Source organism: Panthera pardus, unplaced genomic scaffold (genome assembly GCF_024362965.1).
Source record: "Panthera pardus isolate Hobbes unplaced genomic scaffold, ASM2436296v1 HiC_scaffold_7, whole genome shotgun sequence".
In the NCBI taxonomy this organism is placed as follows: domain Eukaryota; kingdom Metazoa; phylum Chordata; class Mammalia; order Carnivora; family Felidae; genus Panthera; species Panthera pardus.
Genome location: NW_026527002.1, coordinates 19,167,344 through 19,187,781, shown reverse-complemented (window position 1 = coordinate 19,187,781; position 20,438 = coordinate 19,167,344). Strand labels below are relative to the sequence as shown.

The 20,438-nt window shown below is 36.7% G+C and overlaps 1 long non-coding RNA gene and 1 other non-coding gene across 2 annotated transcripts in view; both read right to left on the bottom strand.

Annotated features, from left to right (window-relative positions):
• The window catches only part of LOC128775307 (uncharacterized), an 86,289-nt gene extending 75,099 nt beyond the window's left edge, over positions 1–11,190 (bottom strand). The window contains exon 1 of the long non-coding RNA XR_008419940.1: positions 11,081–11,190. This is a non-coding gene — a long non-coding RNA (uncharacterized LOC128775307). The remainder of the gene's footprint in view (positions 1–11,080) is intronic.
• LOC128775405 (U6 spliceosomal RNA) lies at positions 9,106–9,209 on the bottom strand. Its single transcript, XR_008420128.1, has one exon. It is a non-coding gene; the product is annotated as a U6 spliceosomal RNA (small nuclear RNA).
• Positions 11,191–20,438: the final 9,248 nt, after the last annotated feature.

Here is a 20,438-nt window from a genome sequence, read left to right as displayed (position 1 = left end):
TGAAAAACTGCAGACTTGAATGGGGGACAATCGCGGCGAGGCAAAAGCGTCGCTGTTAATTTGTTTCAGTGCCTCGTACTCGAAACTCCGTCTCACAGCTTCCTTCAAAGAAGTTTAAAATTGAAAATGTGAACAGTGCTTCCTGCCTGACCAGTGAGTGCTTGTAGCAAGCACCACTCCCATAATTGAACCTTTCTCACAGAAGTAATGTCTATTAGGTGACTTAACAAGGGGGTGCACGAGGTGGTCACGAGATGGATGTCAGTGACAATGATTCCTTGCTGATGCTTTCTATTAAATCTAGACGTGCTGCCACACATTGATCAACTGCACAAAACCTGATGATAAATAAGTCAACCAGGCTTCCAAATCGTCGTATCTGTATTGACGAACCCTGAGGTGAGCCTTCCGCACAAGGTTATGATGGAAATGGCAGTAGAATCTATAGCACTGAGACTCACGATGTCCACCAGTGTGTAGCACCATTCATTTTATTTGGTCCCTCCAGAAAGGCTCAACTTTTTTTTCCTTTTTGTCTTTTCTTTTCTTTTTTTTTTTTTTTTTTGAGAGAGAGAGAGGGAGCATGCACACATGAGCAGGAGAGGGGCAGAGAGAGAGAGGGACAAAGAGAATCCCAAGCAGGTTCCACGCTGTCAGCACAGAGCCTGATGCAGGACTCTATCTCACCACTGTGAGATCACGACCTGAGCCGAAATCAAGAGTCAGATGCTTAACCAACTGAGCCACTCAGGCACCCCTAAAGTGCTAAGGGAAGACAGTACGTATGCATAAAACACATATTTCAGATGTACTGCTACTTAGAAAGTACATACTCACTGTCTCTGAACAAAATTTTTTGGCAATAGAATCTGGCGAGAGGAAGAGCGGATAAAAGAGAGTGTACACGCAATATAAGAAAAAACGAGGAGCAAAGAAAAAGAAAACCTGTGGGGATACCTAAGCAATCTCTGCCAGTGTAAATCTGAAATTTAATACAATGTAAGAAAAGACTTCTAAACTGATAGGGCCATGATGCAAATGCAAACAAATCAAACCAACCTGGAAATAAATTTCAATTTGATTTTAATTAGATATGGTGAAGAGGATAGGTAATAACATGACTGTCTTGTTTCATTAGAGGACTGTGCAAGTATAGTTTAATCCTTGATATTGAACAACAAATTAAATTCATTTGTAAAAAGTTATGAGTGTAATCTAGAGTAAAAAAGATACACACACACACACACACACACAGAGTTTTAAGCCCATGAGATGACAAAAGGAATAGAATAAATTGAGTAATCAAACTACCAATAAGAATATGAAATTCAGACACAGCAAATATAAAACCTGCAGAAAAATGGCAAGAAAGGGTCAAACAGGTCAATAAACATAATAAGTGGGATGAATTAAATCCTCAAATATAGAAAGGCACAAATTCTAAAAATCCAATTTAAAAAAATCAGTTGCATTTTTTATTACTAGATACACATAACAGACAAATTACCCCAAATGAATGGACAAAAATAAATTTATTAATACCTGCACTGATAACCGTGATAACTACTTAAATATGTTTCTGAGTAAAAAAGCATTCTGTTGGACTGAGCATGAAAACTCAGGGCTAAAAGATGACATTTATCAAGAAGTTATGGCATCCATATGTATTTATGCTTTAAATGATATGGAATTAAAATTTATAAAGCAAAAATCGTTAGAGGTAAAAAGAAATTCCTCAAATCATAGTATGGTAGTTTATACTGTAAGTCGACTGGTGTCTGCACTACTGATATTCCAGATGGAATCATTTTTCTTTTGACTAAAGAGCACCCTTCAGCATTTCCTGCATAGCGTGTAGGTGGTAATGAATTTTCTGTTTTGATTTGTCTAAAAATACTTTTATTTCGCCTTCATTTCTGAAGTACAGTTTTTTTGGTTGAAAATTTTCAGTTGCAGATTATTTTCCTTTAGCACTTTAAATATTCCATTGTCTTATTTTTTTATTTCTTTTTTCTTTTTTTCTATTTTCAGCTGTTGATACTATTGTTGCCCCTCTGTGAATACTGTGCTATTTGTCTCAGGCTGCTTTCGAAATTTTTCTCTGTCTTCTCTTTTCACTTTTGTTTGTTTACCCCATCGTGATTTGGTATGCTATTTTTCCTCACTGAACAAAAAAATTCTTGGGGCGCCGGGTTGGCTCAGTTAAGCATCCGACTTCAGCTCAGATCATGATGTCATAGCTTGTGAGTTTGAGCCCCACATTGTGCTCTGTGCCGACAGTGCAGAGCCTGGAGCCTGCTCTGATTCTGTGTCTCCCTCGCTCTCTGCCCCTTCCGCACTCATGCTCTGTGTCTCTCTCTCAAAAATAAACATTAAAAAAATGTTTAAAAAAATTCTTATTGGAATACACTTTAGAATCTCAGACTTGATTTCCCCATTGGTGTGGAAATTCTTATTCTTATCACCAAGTATCTTTTGTAGTCCATTCTTGTTCTTCTTTTAGAAACACAGCACGCATGTTGTTAGACCCTCTATCATACCTCCTGTTTGTCTCTTACATGTGTTTCTCTTTAATTTTTTTCTTTTCCTCTATAAACTTTAGTCTGCATGATTTATTCCAATCTATTTTTTCAGCTTACGCATACTTTTTCCTTTCTAAATTGATTATTTTGGAATTTCATCTTTTCCAGTTTTATTGAGATATAACTGACATGGAACATGATACTATTAAAGCTGTACAACGTAATTATTTGAGACGTGCGCATATTGTGAAATGATCATCCCATTCAGTTTAGTTAGCAGCCACCACCTCATAGTTACAATTGGTTCTTCACGTAATGAGCACTTTTAAGATCTACTCTTTTAGAAACTTTCAAAAATAAAACACAGTATTGTCAACTATAGTCACCATGCTGTCCATCACCTTCACCCATTTCCCCCAGCCCCCACCACCTGCCTCTAGCAACCACCAAACTGTTCTCCGTTTCTGAGTCTGGCCTTTTTAGATTCCACATATAGGTGAGATTATACAGAATTTGTTTTTCTGTCTGACATATATATATATATATATATATACACACACACACACACATATATACATATATGTATTTATATATTTACTTATATATTTATATGTATATATAAATACTTATATATGTAATATATATACATATATATATACATATATATATGTATATATATATATATATATATATATATATATATACACACACATACACACATATACCCCACATTTTCTTTTTGTGTCCATCCATCGACAGGCACTTAGGTTGTTTCCATGTCTTGGCTACTGTAAATAATGCTGCAGTGAGCATGGAGTTTCAGATACTTCTTTCAGGTAGTGGTTTCATTTCCTTTGATATGTACCCAGAGGTGGAATTGCTGAATCATATGGTAGTTCTATTTTTAATATTTTGAGGAACTTCTATACTGTTTTTCATAGTGTCTGCACCAATTTACATTCCCACCAATATTGCACATGGGTTCCTTTTTCTCCACATCTTCGCAAACTCTTGCTATCGTTCGTCTTTTTGAAGATAGTCTGAAAGGCTTGAGGTGATAACTCATTGTGCTTTTGAATTGTCGTTTTCCTGATGATTAGTGATGTTGAGTATCTTTTCAGGCACGTGTTGGCTATTTGTCTTCTTTGCAAAAATGTCTATTTAGTGCCTCTGCCTATTAAAAAAAAATGTTTTTGCACTTTGAGTTGTATGAGTTCTATATATATTTTGGATGCTAACCCCTTCTCAGATAAGTCATTTGAAAATATTGTCTTCCATCCTATAGGTTGCTTTTGTGTTTTGTTGATGGTTTCCTCTGCTGTGAAGAAGTATTTTATTTTGAAGTAGTCCTACTTGTTAATTTTTGGTTTTGATGACTTTGCTTTTGGTGATAAATCCACAAAATTATTGCCAAGATCAATGTCAAGGAGCTTAACCCTCATGTTTTCTTCCAGGAGTTTTATGGTTTCTGATTTTATATTCAAGTCTTTAATCCATTTCTAGTTGATTTTCCTGTATAGTATAAGATAGGAGTCCGGTTTCGTTCTTTTACATGTGACAGTCCAGTTTTCCCAACACCATTTTTTTTTAAGTTTTTTTATTTATTTTGACAGAATGAGTACAAGCAGGGGAGGGCCAGAGAGAGAGGGAGAGAAAGAAAATCCCAAACAGGATCCATCCACACTGACAGCACAGAACCCTACGAGGGGCTCGAACTCACAAACTGTGAGTTCGTGACTTGAGCCGAAACCAAGACTTGGACACTTAACCAACTAAGCCACCCAGGCTCCCCTAACGCCATTTGCGAAGGACACGATTCTTTCCACGTTGTACATTCTTGACTTCTTTGTCATAAATTAATTGACCACATTTGTATGGGTTTATTCCTGAGCTCTCTATTCTATATGCCAATATGCTACTGTTTTGGGGTTTTTTTGTTTGTTTGTTTTGTTTTTTGTTTTTAGTGTTTATTTATTTATTTTGAAAGAGAGAAAGAGCACAAGAATGGGAGGGGCAGAAAGAGAAAGAGAGAGAGAATCTCAAGCAGGCTCCATGCTCAGCACAGAGCCCAATGCAGAGCTCAATCCCACAACCATAAGATCATGACCAGAACCAAAAGTCAAGAGTCAGAAGCTAAGCAACTGAGCCACCTAGATGCCCCCATATTGCTTTGATATAGCTTTATAGTATAATTTGAAATTAAAAAGAGTGATGCTTCTAGATTTCTTGTTCTTTCTCGAGATTGCTTTAGATATTTCAGGTCTTTTCTGGTTCCATACCAAATTTAAGATTGTTTAGTCTATTTCTGTGAAAAATGCCATTGTAATTTTGATAGGATTGCATCGAGTTTCTAGATTGCATTGGATAGTATGGACATTTTAACAATGTTACTTCTAATACATGAGCATGAAATGTCTTTCCTTTTTTTGCTATTTGTGTTTCCTTCAATTTCTTTTATCAATATCCTACAGGTTTTAATGTACAGATATTTTATCTTCTTGCTTAAATTTATTCCTGAGTATTTTATTCATTTTGATGAAATTATAGATGGAATCATTTCTTAATTTCCCTTTCTTATAGTTGATTGTTGACTTATAGAAACACAGCTGATTTTTATTTATTGATTTTAGATCTTGTGACCTGACTGAATTCACTAAGTTCTAATAAGTTTTTTGGTACAGTCTTTAGGGTTTTCAACATATAATATCATGTCGTCTGCAAATAGTGACAATTTCCTTCTTCCTTTCTAATTTGGATGCCTTTATTTTTTCTGTCTAATTGCTCTGGCTAGCACTTCCAGTAGTATGTAAAAGTGGTTAAGAGTGAGCATCCTTGTTTTGTTTCTGATCTTAAAGGAAAAGCTTTTCACTGTTGACTGTGGATTTTTTGTATATGTTGTATATGTTGGCTGTGGATTTGTTGTATATGGCCTTTATTTTGTTAAGGTGTATCCCCTCTATAACCAGTTTGCAGAGTTATTATGAATGCATGTGGAATTTTGTCAATGGGTTTTCTGCATCTAATGAAAAGATCCTATGATTTCTATCCTTGGTTTCGTTACTGTGATGTATGACATTGATTGACTGATTAGCAGATGTTGAAACATCCTTGCATCTCAGGGTAAACCCTACTTGATCCCGCTGTATGGTTGGTTCTTTTAATGTATTGTTGAAGTCAGTTTGCTAATATTTTGTTGAGGATTTTGCATCCATGTTCATTTGGGATACTTGCTTGTGACTTTCTTTTCTGATAGGACCTACTTGTGAGCGCACTGAAAAGCTTATGAAATGGACTGGAGTTCTCCATTTGGAGCTGGCAAAAGGCAGGAAAATTTTAAAAACGTATGTTGGTCAAATTTAAAACTTTTCTTTAAACCAAATAACAGCTGATAACTTTGCTTTTCACATCTAAAGTCCAGAATAATTGATTGGTTTTATTAGGTTCAGCCAGTGTTTCCATTTCGACTGAACTAGTGTTTTTAATTTAGGGTGTGATTTGGGGCACTTCAGAGCTCTTGGAGCCATCTAAATTACTAACTATTCATCTATTCCACGTGACTTTATTCCATAAAATTAATTCTATCTATCCATATATATTCAACTAGAATTTGCTTCTATTAGATATAACTTTAAAAATGACCAGGAAGTTTGTTTGGCTTTTGTATCTCCCGATGCTGGACAAGGCAAATTGAAAGAACTTGATTTATTTTTGAATAAGCCTGCTACTTGGATATGGAAATAGGCCATGTTAGTTTTTCATTTTTTTTCCTGACATTATTTTCTTTTTTATGACTATTAAGTCCTTCCTCTTTGCTTGGTTGTAAATACAGGAAGTAGGTCAGCTCTTCCTTCTCAGAAGAACTAAAGAATAGAAAAAGAAGCTGTCTTTAACTTGACAGTACAGTGCTTAATATGATCCTACTTACATGCCAACTCTTTAACAGAGTGTTTACTATAAAAAGATATGGGAGGGGCACCTGGGTGGCTCAGTCGGTTCAGCCTCTGACTCTTGGTTTCGGCTCAGGTCATGATCTTGCGGTTTGGGGGTTTGAGCCCTGCATTGGGATTCTCTCCCTCCTTCCTTCCCTCCCTCCCCCTGCCTCTCTAAATAAGTAAATAAACGTTAAAACTTTTAAAAATACATGTGGGAAAACATAATCCTAATTCAAGCACAAAGATTTAAACAGCAAACTATAACAAGGCAAGATGTAGGATCATTTATTTTGTTCATAGCTCGAAAACAGTTCGGGAAGGCTGAATAAGTTGTAGTTTTGCATGGGTCGTGGAGCCTTGGTTCAAATTCAGGCTTTCTTTCTAATTATTTACGAGGGTTATTTTACCTTTCTGTGTCTCAATTGTCCTCATCCATAAAATGGGATTAATATTAGGAGTGACTATGTAGAGCTATTGTGCCTGACACAAAGCAAGTTCTCAGTAAAGATTAACTCTTACTGTGGACTACAAGTCCTGCATCTTCCATATGGGAAAACCCATCTAGAGGGATGAACAAACCTGGCAGAGCTAGGGCTATGGTTCTTATTCTCTGATTTTCATCCACCCAAGATGGCTGTCGAAGTCTGTCGGGACAAATCCTTTCCACTGAGGAAAATAAATTCTGCTTTTACTAGGGGAGAAGAATTGTCTGATCTATAAGTTAACATGGAACATGTCTAATTTTTGAGGTATCTGGAAATCTACCATAAACAAATACTTGAAAATGAAAGATTTTTTGGCACATGCATACTTCTGTTTGACAATTAAAAAAAAATCAAAGTGAAAATCTCCTTATGTTGATCATATAACATTACACATAAGAGCATAAAGTATGCATTACAAAAAAAAAAAAAAAGAAAGAAAGAAAGAAAAGAAACCTTTGTGTCTCCTGAAACTACTCAATATACTATGCTATTTCTGTCAACAGAGTATCAGGTTCTAGATAAACAATTCCACCCAGACTTTTGGGTCAATGCTATTTAATATCATTTTAATTTTTTCACTATAAGCAATGCATTATGAAATATGGTTTAGAGTTTAAACTGAGATAAGCCTTTTAATGATCAGGAGACAAATATTATAATAACTTTTTTTAAAATTTGGAATATACAGAGAGTTCTTCAAGTTCAGCAAGCATGTGTAGACCATTTTTTCTATATACACCATGATTTCTTTACAAGACCAGAGCGTGCTACATGAATAGACCTTTCCATAGGGCCTCAATTTTAATTTTCCAGAGTTTGGAGAAGCAGTATCCATCAAGTTCCCTCAACTGTTGAGAATAATGCTGTTTTTGTCACACACAAGGTCTGTTTTGAACTCAAACATACACACCAACTGTAGACCATAGACTTGCAGACCTGTCAGCACAATGCCCCATTACAGATTGTCCCTTTAGCAAGATGACTTCATTTTAGCAGCCTGTTCTGGTTTCTACATCCTTCCAGGTTTCACAGTTCAGTGCAGTCAAACAAGGTGATGGCATTTTTAAGGCTCTAGATTTTATTGGTCTATGAATAAAGGTAGGTGGCCAGGTACCATTTCAGGGTTTCAGCTGGCAACCTGGTACTAAATTTGAGTACACTGAGACTAAGACGGTTGAAATTTTTTTAATACTGGAAACATAAACACTGGCATTTATGGAAATGGTTGCTCTAACAGGAAGTGATTTCATATCTCATTAGCTGAAATAAGATTATGGGAATGTCTAACTTTAATCTGAAGTATCATTAAAACTTGGGACATACTATTTCTCAAGAAGAATTTATTAGAATCCAAGCAACCCCTATTTGCATTTTGAGCCTTCTACTTATTGGATGCTAATAAAAACCCTATACCATGGTACTTGCACATTTTTAATTTCCTATTAAGACATAATCATGTCTGAAACAGGCACATATATGGCCCATAAACAGCCATGCCTGTTCTCTAAGTTGTATATATTCTTTACCCAGGAATAAATTTTGCTCAAAACTGGACTGTGCATGTACTGGAAAGAAGAGAGTCAGATAAAGACTATAGTAGGTAGAGAAAAGCTAATGAAGAGACACCTGGCCTCATAAGACTTTAAACGAATTCTTGGCTTTAATAGGAGTGAATGAACAAAGAAAAAACGTCCAGTTATACAATAAATAAGTCATGGCGTTGTAAAATATAGCACAGGGAATATAGTCAACAATATTATGATAACTTTATATGGTGACAGATGGTAACTAGACTTCTCATGGGAATAATTTTGTAATGTGTAAAAATACCAAATAAGTATGATGTACACCTGTAAATAATAGGAAATTTTATGTCAATCGTGCTTCAATAAAAAATCGTTTAGGTTTTTTAATCTTTCATTTCCTCCCTTAGAATAGAAGCACTAGTAACATGTACTCACAGGCTGGTGACTATGAAACGAGACAATGCATGTTAACAAAAAAACAACTAAGATTTGTCTGTTCCTTCTCTAGACAAATACTCTGCCACATCCTGTTTGAATGTGCTGTGTTTTGCAAAATGATATATAAATAAAAGGAAGCATCACTTGTGTAATGTGTGCATGTAGTATAGACATAACTTGAAAAGTATGTGGCTAACTGTAGCTAAATATGGAACACTTCACCAATTTGGGCATCATCATTGTACAGGGGCCCTACTCATCTTCTCTGTGTCTTTCCAATTTTAGTGTATGTGGTGCAGAAATGAGCTTGACTAACAGTAACTAAAAACCAAAGAAATGAATGTACAAAACTTGCTTCTGTGTTTATTGTTCTTGGCTTACCTCAGTGATTTTAGAATTCCATGTTCACTTTGATAATTAAACTCTCTTGTCTGCTACTTTGTATAATTCTCTCCTTTGTGAACTGAGTTCAGTGAAACACATTCTATATGGGAATGCACTCTTCAAAAGCAGAACTGGCCCTTAGGTGTCTAGGGAAGGTCATTCATTCTTGTATCCAATTTTGTCCTATAAGGGGTATGCAGCTGTCCAAGTTTTGCTTTTGTTTCACAGATCATTTAGAACAATATGAAACCAACAAAACATCAAAGTTTTAAAAACAGGCTATTCTCAATGTAAAAATTAAAGTACTTGAGGTGAAACACAAGCTCACTCTCCATGAGTGAGCAAAAAAGAAATTTTGGAGACCTCACGACTTTGCTTTGATAATTGAAAAATGCAACACAATTAGAGTCCAAGTAAATTTTTTTTTTAGACATTTTAGGGCATAGGCCCAATAGATAGGAGACCCCAGGGTTGCAAATATTCTTAAAATGGTTAGCATCTATTTAAAGCAGGGTTAATTCAAAAGACATGTATCTGCACAATAAGCATTGATGTCCTCTGGGATTCTGGTTACGCTTTTTATTCTAAACCTACTTGTAGGCTCACAGGATCTGAATCCTGGTTTTGTAAATAATTCGTAAATTTATAATCTCAATTTTTCACTCCAGTCCAATATCTCTTCTGTACTTTGTGTCTAATACCCTACTCTATCAATTCCAGTGTTTTCAAGGAAGAAGTGTTCAGGATTTCACAGTTACCAGGAAGAATCTGAAATCTTGCCATTTACATCTTTTCCTAGGTGGCAAAAGAGAAGTTTGAGAAGAAACAATTCGTTTTTAAAGTTTAAATCTAAATGAAGGCTAGCTTTCTCTTTTTCGCTTCAGTAGAAAAGTACAAAATAAAGCGCAGAGACTGCTTGGGATTCTCTCTGTCTCTGTCTCTCTCAAAAATAAAGAAATAAACATTAAAAAGAAGAAAAGCACAAAATAGAGTATAACCCAATATTTTGTTATATTTTCACTTTCATTGGAAACACAGTAATCCTAATTTCAAATAATAAATAAATCCTAGCATAATTACACCATAATATGACACAAAATTTATAGAACCATAGAATCAAACTAATTTGGAGGAAGTTGTTTTAGATTCTTATTTTTCTGAGTAATACCTATAGGTGAATAGTGACTACTTACGTTAGTAAATTAAATATTCAACTCATTCAGCTAATATACTGTGTGAACCAATGGGGAGAACTTTGTTGAATGAATAATCCAAATGCATCATGTGAAATGATAGGGACACAGAAAGGAATAGATAGTACAATTTAAGAAAGAGCTAGGTTGGAGAGTCAGACATCACTGTTTTAATTTTGCCCCTAAATTTGATCTTTTCTTTAATCCGGCCTTCTCTTCTCTATCTGCTCCTTGGAGACAGAGGACTAGTGTTAGCATTTGGAGCCCCAGAAGAGGACAGAGCACTCTACAGGAACAGCTGGCTCTCAGTGTGTCTGAGTGACGTGAGTGAAAAGAAAATACGCAGTATGTTAAACCGCTGGGATGTGGTGAGGGCTAGATACTTCATACTTCTTATCTTGGCTAATACAATGATCTCAAAGGGTTGGGGTTAAGAGTAAATAAAGATAATATTTAATGCACCAGCATAGGTGCTCATGTAGTGTAAATCCTCTCTCCAAAAATTCCCTTTACTTTCTTTTTTGATTCTTAGTGATATTACCTGTAAATCTGAAGCATGTCGGACAATTTTTATTTATAATAATAAATAGCGTTACTTACTTTGTGCCATTCATGGTACCAAGCACGAATGGAAGTGTTTACTTCTCTACCGTCATGAATGATCATTGTCATCGTCTTCTTTTTACTGATGGAGAAACGGGGCATGATCTATAAGAAACAGTACATGACACAATTATTAATATAAAGACCATTGAAGGCGACCAGGAATATGACTACAGTTTATTAAAACAATATAAATTACTCTAATTCATTACAGAAACATTTCTCTGAAATGAGTCAACTAAATTTGGCCTTTTTACCTAAAAGCTACAGTAAATCAGTTTCTCATATGCAATTACAATGAGAAAGCAGATCATTTCTTTAATGACCAAACTTGGGGAAAAACACAAAATACCATGCCAACAAATGCAAATTAAAAAAACCCAGAAGTGTATTAAGTGAGATACTATACGTTAAACTATTAGATTATACTTAAGCTTCTGGGGAAAGTTTTTATTGGGAAGTGTATGATAAAATCAGCAAAATATACTTTAGGAGATATCTTAGCTTCTCCTCACTATTAGAGTTATAAATTTTAATTGTTTCTTTTGGAAAGTATCTTAGAATAATGAAGTACTATCATAAGGAATGATACTGCTTGTTAGAGAAGAAACTCCCCTTTATTAGCTCATTTATCAAATGTCAAGAATAACAGATCCAACTTTATTAATTTTATTGAAAAAATATGAAAAACAATAAGTTTACAGTAAAAGGCTTCACTCTAGTATTCTCAAACATAAACACAATTAGAAAAGAACCTATAACAGGTTTTCAGATGAATTTTATTTGTTTAAAGATACACACTATGCTAATTATGTTACTGTTATTCTTAGGGGGTGGTTAAAAAGGCGTTTCTTTCTTCCCCTGCTATTATCTAAAGAAAAAGTAAAGAGGTAGAAAAGAGGCCATAGAAAGGCAGGAGATACAGTTTTTTCTAAATATCTGTCTTTTATAACTTCTAGATCAATAAATTTATTCTGTCAAACATTTTAAAAAGAGTAAGTTTTTGGGGGCGCCTGGGTGGCTCAGTCGGTTAAGCGTCCGACTTCGGCTCAGATCATGATCTCACGGTCTGTGAGTTCGAGCCCTGCATCGGGCTCTGGGCTGACAGCTCAGAGCCTGGAGCCTGTTTCGGATTCTGTGTCTCCCCCTCTCTCTGACCCTCCCCCGTTCATGCTCTGTCTCTCTCTGTCTCAAAAATAAATAAACATTAAAAAAAAATTTTTTTTTAAAAAAAGTAAGTTTTTGCTTTTATAAATATGAAATATATCAGTTGTAAATATTGAATAACTGACAATTACAAAACATGCTTGTTAGAGTAATTAATTCACCCACCCATCCATTCATTCATTAAAAAATAATGTTATTAAATACCACTACTAGGTACTAGATACTGTTCTAGGCACTGAGATAAGGAGTCAGGGAGGTGCTGAGAAAGAGATTATCTACTAGTATTCAGTCACTAACAGTATAATTGTAGCTTGATTATCTGGCTACATATCAAATGTATTTAATGTAACATTTAATGTAATATTTTTAAAGGAAAGAAAGTTACTATCCATTTTCTTCAATGTCAATTTCTTGTTTGCATACTTTATGAAGGTGCTATGTGCTCTCAAACACTCTTTGCCAGACTAGAGAAATTGTACATTGGGAAGTATTGAATATCATGCCTAAAAAAATACAAGTCTGAATTTTTACTGTACTGAAAGTCCGATATTTAGTTGATTTTAAAAATAAAATAGTAGGGCCCCTGGTGGCTTAGCTGCTTAAGCATCTGACTTCAGCTCAGGTCATGATCTCACTTTGGGAGCTCCAGCCCCACACTGGGCTCTCTGCTGTCAGTATGGAGCCTACTCGCGATCCTCTGTCTCCCCTCTCTCTCTGCCCCTCCCTTGCTCGTGCTCTCTCTCTTAAAAATAAATGAACATTAATAAATAAATAAATAAACAAACAAATAAACAAAAGAGCAATGACAACAATAATAACAAACCTGAGGTGTGTCTGAACTAAAACCAAAACTACATGTACGTGTGTATTTAAGACATTAAGGGGAACGCTCCACACTGTGTGTCATCAGGGAAATGAAAATTGAAACACCAGTGAGATATCACTCACTGCACACCTATTAGAGTGGCCAAATCTGGGACACTGACAACAGTGCATGCCGTGAGTAGAGGAACAGGAACTCTCATTTGTTGCTTGTGGAAATGCAAAAATGGTGCAGCCACTTAGGAAGACACTTTGACAGTTCCTTACAAAACTAAACACGCTCTTATCATATGATCCAGCAATTGCACTCTTGATATTTACCCAGACAAGATGAAAACTTAATGTCCACACAAAAACCTGCACGTGGTGTTCATATAACTTTATTTATAATTGCCGGGAGTTGGAAGCAACCGCATGTCTTTCAGTAAGTGGATTGATAAATATCCAGAAAATGGAATGTTTTACAGCACTAAAAGCTAAAAGGAAATGAGCTATAAACCCATGAAAGGGCATAAAAGAGCCCTAAAACATATTACTAAGTGACAGAAGCTACTCTGAAAAGGCTACATACTGCATGGTTCCAACTATATAACATTCTGGAAAATGGACACATATATGGACACAATAAAAAGACTGGTCCCAGGAGTGGGACTGGGGGGAGGGATGAATAGGCAGAGCACAGATTTGTAGGGCAGTGAAGATACTCTCTATGATATCAAAACAATGTAAGAATGTCATTATACATTTGTCCAAACACAAAATTTACAGTACCAAGAGTGAAACCTAAAGTAAACTATGGACTTTTGTTAATTATGACGTGTCAGTGTCGGTTCCTCCCTGGTAAGACATGTATCATTCCGGGGAATAGTACTGACCATAGGGGAGGCTGTGCTGGTAACTATGCATGTGTGGGGTGGGAGGGTACAGGAAGTCTCTATACCGTCCTCTTTATTTTGTCGTGAACTAAAATTGCTCTTTAAAAAATTTTAATGTTTATTTATTTTTGACAGAGAGAGAAACAGAGCATGAGCGGGGGAGGGGCAGAGAGAGGGAGACACAGAATCCGAAGCAGGCTCCAGGCTCTGAGCTGTCAACACAGAGCCCAAGGCAAGGCTCGAACTCACAGACCGCGAGATCATGACCTGAGCCAAAGTTAGACGCTCAACCGACTGAGCCACCCAGGCGCCCCTAAGATTGCTCTTAAAAAAAAAAAAAAGTAATCTTGAAAAGAAAAAAAAAAAAGAAAAGAAAGGGAAAAAAAGATTAAGAAGGAATAAAACTGGAAGATTCTTTGATTCAAACCAGAAATGAAACGTATTTTATTCAATGAATATTTTTCTATTTGTAACAAAGTAAGAGGCACATTTTAGGGATTACCAAGTCATATAGATATATTCCTGGCAACAGAGGGGTGTGGGGAGTAAATTTAAAAATTTTAAAATAATGTGAAAGAGAAAAGAGAAATTCTTCACAAGACTAGATAGAGTCTTAATACACATAATTTTGTTGGGGGGGGGGCATCAGTTGACACGCATGGAAGTCACATTTTTTAAAAAATATATTGATGACTAACCTGAGAAACATCTTAGAGCAAGAAAGGTGTTTTACTGTTTTATATCCGTTGAGCCCAGCAGAATAGCAGCTGTAATAGGCCGATACTCAGTAATGAGCAAATGAAACAGTGAATCAATGCGAAAGAATTATTAATAATAGGACTATTTCCACACTAATGGAGCTTCCAGAAATTTGCATGGGAAGATAGTATTCTTTTTAGTATATATAAAAAAAAAACTATATTTCCTTCTCAAATTAAGGAAAAACACAATTCTATTCCTTATTGATATCTGTTAAAACTATGGTCTTTTCAAGTATTTATTTATATAGGATCCCCTTCCAGATGTGCTGTGCGGTGTCACATGGGAAACATTTATCTTCACGTACTTCTAAATCTCTCTTATATGATTCATACTGAATTTCAGCCCAACCACCTTTAAAAAAAAATAAAAACAAACATTCCCTAAGGTGCTCAAGCTCGTGAGTTCCAATACACCATATAAACTGCAATAAACCATATGCTTCAGGAGTCTAGAATAAATAGCCCTTTTAAAAAACTGAGCTGCCAACAAAATTGAGATTCCATTTTTAAATGATATTCTGCAAAGTAAACATTTTTCAAGCTTGATCTTTGTGTAATTTTTCACTGGCATTTTTCAAGCTAGAAACAACCTGCACATGTTCTTTTCGTAAAGAAGGGTTTAATACTCCACTGTGTCACCAAGTCCCAGTGAGCTAATTTGTTCTAAAGACAACATTACTACATCAATACAACGCAGCTTAACCTTCAACTAACCTTATTCTGTTTGCTTTCCACATCCCAACTGAGGCTCTCAGCCAAAACGTCCCCTCAATTCTGGGTTCATTTCTCTCTAGGTAGAAAGTATGTGCATATAAACTATGCTGCTTTTGTATATCAGAGAAAAGGCAACATTCACACAATCCAAAAATCACACACACACACACACACATGCACACACACACACGTGCACACGCATGCATGCACACACACTCCTTGCTCCCTCTCTTATAAAACATGGAATCACTTCAGGGAGGCAGAAGGTTTAATACAAAACTCCATCTTAAAGCAAAGTCCCCAAAGAGAAATCGTGAAACCCCAGAACAAACCCAAATCCCACAGCTTAGTGTTTGGGCTCAAGTCTGTTTATTTCTTCTTTTTTAAGGTCTCTTGCTCTGACATCCTTTTTCCCATGAGCAGATGATGACAGTTGTTGAAACTGCCATGAAACCGGTTCTTATCTTAATCTCCTCCATTATTTCTCCCTTAGCTCTCCTCTTCCAGATCCAAAATAAAATAGGTACGCTTTTAGTGTTTCTTCATTTGTTGAATTCTGAAATTTAATTGATTTGTTTGCATTCGAACTTGCTAGCACTAGATTCTCCTCTGTGTCGAGGTGATGTTATTTTCCAATTTTCCCTTCAAAAATCAGGAAACATTAGTATGTTGAAACAGTTTTGAAAAAACTTTATTCAGACTTTATGCCAGTTAGACCAGTTGAAACGTTCTCAGGGTTTTTTTGTTTGTTTTTTGTTTTTACAAAAAATAAAAATTCTAATTAGAAACTGTGGGGTGAGGAAGAGAATGTTCTATATTTTATTTTCAAGGATCTGTTTAATTAGGTAGGTGGTTTGCTGACTCTAGGTCAGATCTCACTATCTCAGATAGCCACATATGTCCAAAGACACTCAGCTGTCAGAAAGAAAGGGGCGAGGGGGGAAAAAAGTACGAGCCAAATGAGCATGATAACTGACGAATCGCAAAGAATATTTGTTATCCTCAGGATTATGGGCTGCCTTACAAAATTGATCTCAAACCTGGAAAGTAACTTATGGGCAGTAGCAACCTTTTTATGAGGGAAAAGCTCAATATTTTTCATGTAAGATGCCACTGTTTTATCACTACCATTTTAGTTTAAAAATGTCTCCAAGGCAGAGCATTCTTAAAACTTAGCATGTTATGAAGTCCCCGCTGATGTTTGCAAACAGAGAGGCAATTGTAAAATGTGTTAACTACAGTTTTATCTGATTACAATGGTCGATAGATAAACTAGAAAATCCGATTTCTAAAGCCTTTCACGTTACAAATAAGATTCAGGTTGGGTCCTGGACAATTCACACTACTTGTATTTTATTGAAATCTAATTCCTGGAGAACTGACAGTGCAGATATTACCCATGCCAAAGTATTTTTGGAGAAAGAAGAGGAGACATCTGATGTTCCCAGTTGAGTTGTGTCTTCCTAAAATTCACGTGGAGGTCCTAACCACCAGTAGGACCTCAGAATTTGACCTTATTTGGAACGAGGATCTCTATGGAGGTAATTAATTAAAATGAGATCACTGAGATGGGCCCTAATCCAATATAATTGGTGTCCTTAAAAAAATAGGAAATTTGGGCACAGACAAGTACACAGGGAGAATGCCATGAGAACCTGAAAGCAGAGATCTACAAGCCAAGGAATGCCAGAGATTGGCAGCAAACCTCCAGAAGCTCGGGGAGAAGTACGGAACGGACTGTTGCTCATCACCCTCAAAAGGAACCAGTCAGGCTGACATCTTGATCTCGGACTTCTAGCTGCCAGAACTGTGAAACAACACAACTCTGTGTTGCAGTTGTGTTACTCTGTTATGGCAGCACTGGCAATTTCTAGGTCTGGTAAAGACCCTCTCTTTTTCTGATACTTTCCTGACTCTCAGTGTCTGAATGAATATCGAAGTTAGTGGCTGTATGTGCTTGTTTTACTTCAGAGCCATCCATGAAGGCTTTTCAAAACACGAACGATGAGGCAAACCCTCAAAACGTACTGAATCAGAATCACTAACATGGGGATCAAAACTCGGTCCTTGGGGCTCCTGGGTGGCTCGCTCATTTAAGCATCTGACGCTTGGTTTCGGCTCAGGTCAAGATCTCACAGTTCATGAGTTCGAGCCCTACCTCAGGCTCTGTGCTGACAGTGCGGAGCCTGCTTGGGGTTCTCTCTCTCTCCCTTCTCTCTCTGCCCCTACCCCACTTGTGCTCTCTCTCTAAGTAAATAAACTTAAATTTTTTTTTAGAAGAATCGGTACTCATAAAATGTTCCATAGGGCTATTGATGCACGCCTTGTTTTGAGAGCCACTGGTCTAAAATATGGGTAGTTCCCACAGTTCTGAGAGTCCTGTTCATTCCTTATTTTGGAGGAGGGTGCTATGGCTTTGTCAGTCATGGAAGCATCATGGCAGCTTCTTCAACCTTGGCTGTACGTTACATTTATCTGAGGAACTTTTAAAAAACACATTCCCAGTCCGTACCCATATTAAACAAAAGTATCTAGACATTGTATTTTTTTTGTTAAGCCTCCATATGGTTACAATGTGTACCCAGAACTGAGAACCTTAGGTTTAAGTTTAAGAAGTAAAAGTTGTGAGCAATGACTAATAAGCTAATTAACATTGCCAACGATCAGGTCACTCTAGGTGACCCAAATAAATCAACTAACAACCTCAAAATGTACTGAACGGATACGTTTCTCCTTTGCTCTCCTCTTCTCTTTCTGTATCCTCCCTTGGTTTCTTTCTTGCCATTCTACTTTATCTTTCTGGTCACTCAATTCCCTTCTTTATCATGATATGTCATCTCTTCTCTAATGTTGACTTGAGAAAACATGAAACTGGAGTCATAAACATGTATCATATTGTTGAGTCAAATTTTATCCCTCAGCTTGAAATTTTGGAAATTGTCCGAGCTAAAATATTTTATGGTTCTTTACAAAACAACATCATCTAAATCAAAATGCTTGTTCCCCTGTTTTGTTAAATATACTCGCCTCTCACTCCTGGCCTTCCCTTGAAAGAGTGATGGTGGATACTATATAGCCTCAGGATACGTCAGAATACAGTCGGATTGAACATTAGGCCTCTGATATTAAAGAGCTTAAGGGGCACCTAGGTGGCCGGGGTGGGGGGACAGGGTGACAATGTGTTTCCATTCCTCTGTTTATTTCCCTGGTGCAGCTCTGAAGAACTTGGAAAACTTCCTGTGGAGCATGACAGCAGCTGCTGGAAGGCAGCAGAAAGTACCATACATTGCACTCCGAGAAGGCGTTGAAAGGAAAACAATGAGTTGTCTCACCACTGACGAAACTTTGAGTGGTGCCAGGAGTTAAGAACTGCCAGCAAAACTTACGGCTGTGAACAGCGAGATAAACTTATTTGGGGTTGGGTTTAATTCCCTGGGATCCTCTTCTAGGAAACTTTGAGTCCTCCTTTTCTCAGGACTGATTTTCTGTTTCTCATACTATCATTCTGTAAAGGAACAAGATCTGTTTCACTTAGGTCTTTGCCGGGTCACAGAAGGAACTCTCTAGTCACTCCAGAGGATCCACTGCAGACATAAGACATCAAATCTATTCGCCACAAAGCAAACCGGTATTAACCGTGCAGGAGCCCAAGCAGAGAAAAGGGGCCACGGGTTTGCAGCCCATTAGGAGCTTTTCTCTTTTAATTTATCTTTTTTTTTTTTCTTTTCTGGACCCCTGTCCCACTTCGGCTTCCTTTTCTTCTTTTATCCTCCCAATTGTAGTAAGGAATGCAGTTTTTAAAAAGCCTCCTGTGCCACGAATCTGTGCGCACAAACATGGATCTGTAAGCACAGATAGATCGGATTTCATTACAATGTTTTTCAAAAGCTGGCCATCTACAAGTGCCTGGTAGAACACAGGACTAGAAAACATTGGCCCAGAGGATGTCCATCTAATTAGCTGACCACATTTTTAAAAGTTCACCAAGAAATCAGATTTTCATTTATAATGTCCAGTTGTTTTGGTGTGCTTTGAATAGTTATGGTTTATCTCACAGGAAAAATGCCCATTTCCTTTGTAAAAGTTTGGGATTTTTTTTTTTTTCTTCCTGCTTCACGAGTAAGTGCTGTAGCTGTCTCTTCTTAAGCTTTGGGACTTTTAAAAAAGAGAGCGCAGGGTTGAAATCTGAAAATAAAAAAGTCAACAACCAGTCAACTGTAAAAGATGACATTATTTTTGATAAAAAGGCTTTTGGAAAAACACAGTGAACCACCCTCTCCCTGCCTCATTTCCCCCAACATACAGACACATAGGCACCAGTCTTAACGAGCTCAGAAGCTGTTATTAGTTTCTTAGGGATGCTGTAACAAAGTGCTGTAACCTGGTTGTCTTCAAACTATCAAAGATTATTGTCTCACCATTCTGGAGGACAGAGGTCTGAAAGCAAGGTGTCAACAGGATTGGTTTCTTCTGAGCACCCTGTGGGAGAATCTGTTGCACATCTCTCTTCCCGTGTCTCTTCTTGGTGTTCTTGGCTTATGGATGTGTCATTCCAATCTCTGCCTTCATCTTCTGGATTCTCTGTATCCAAATTTCTCTCTGCTTGTAAGGACTCTGGCCATATTGGATGAGGGCCCACCCCACTGACTTCAGCTTAGCTTAATTAGGTCTCCAAAACTCTTTCCAAATAAGGTCATAGTCACAAGTACCAGGGTAGGGCTTTTACGTATGTTTTTGAGGAACGTAATTCAACCCATGATAGTGGGTTATAGGAACATTCCATATATGTCCTTATACACCAGCTAAATTTCAATGTTAGAAAAACACGTTTTTTGGCAAAGAAAATTATAAGCATGTTCTTAACCTTTTATTTTGGAAAATTTTAACATATACAAAAGTAGAGAAAATAATGTAAAGAAAGGACATGTATCTACCATCCAGCTTAACTTCAACAAATGTCTGATCCTGCTACTGTTACACTTTTTACATAAAATCACTTCGCACATCCTTCCATAT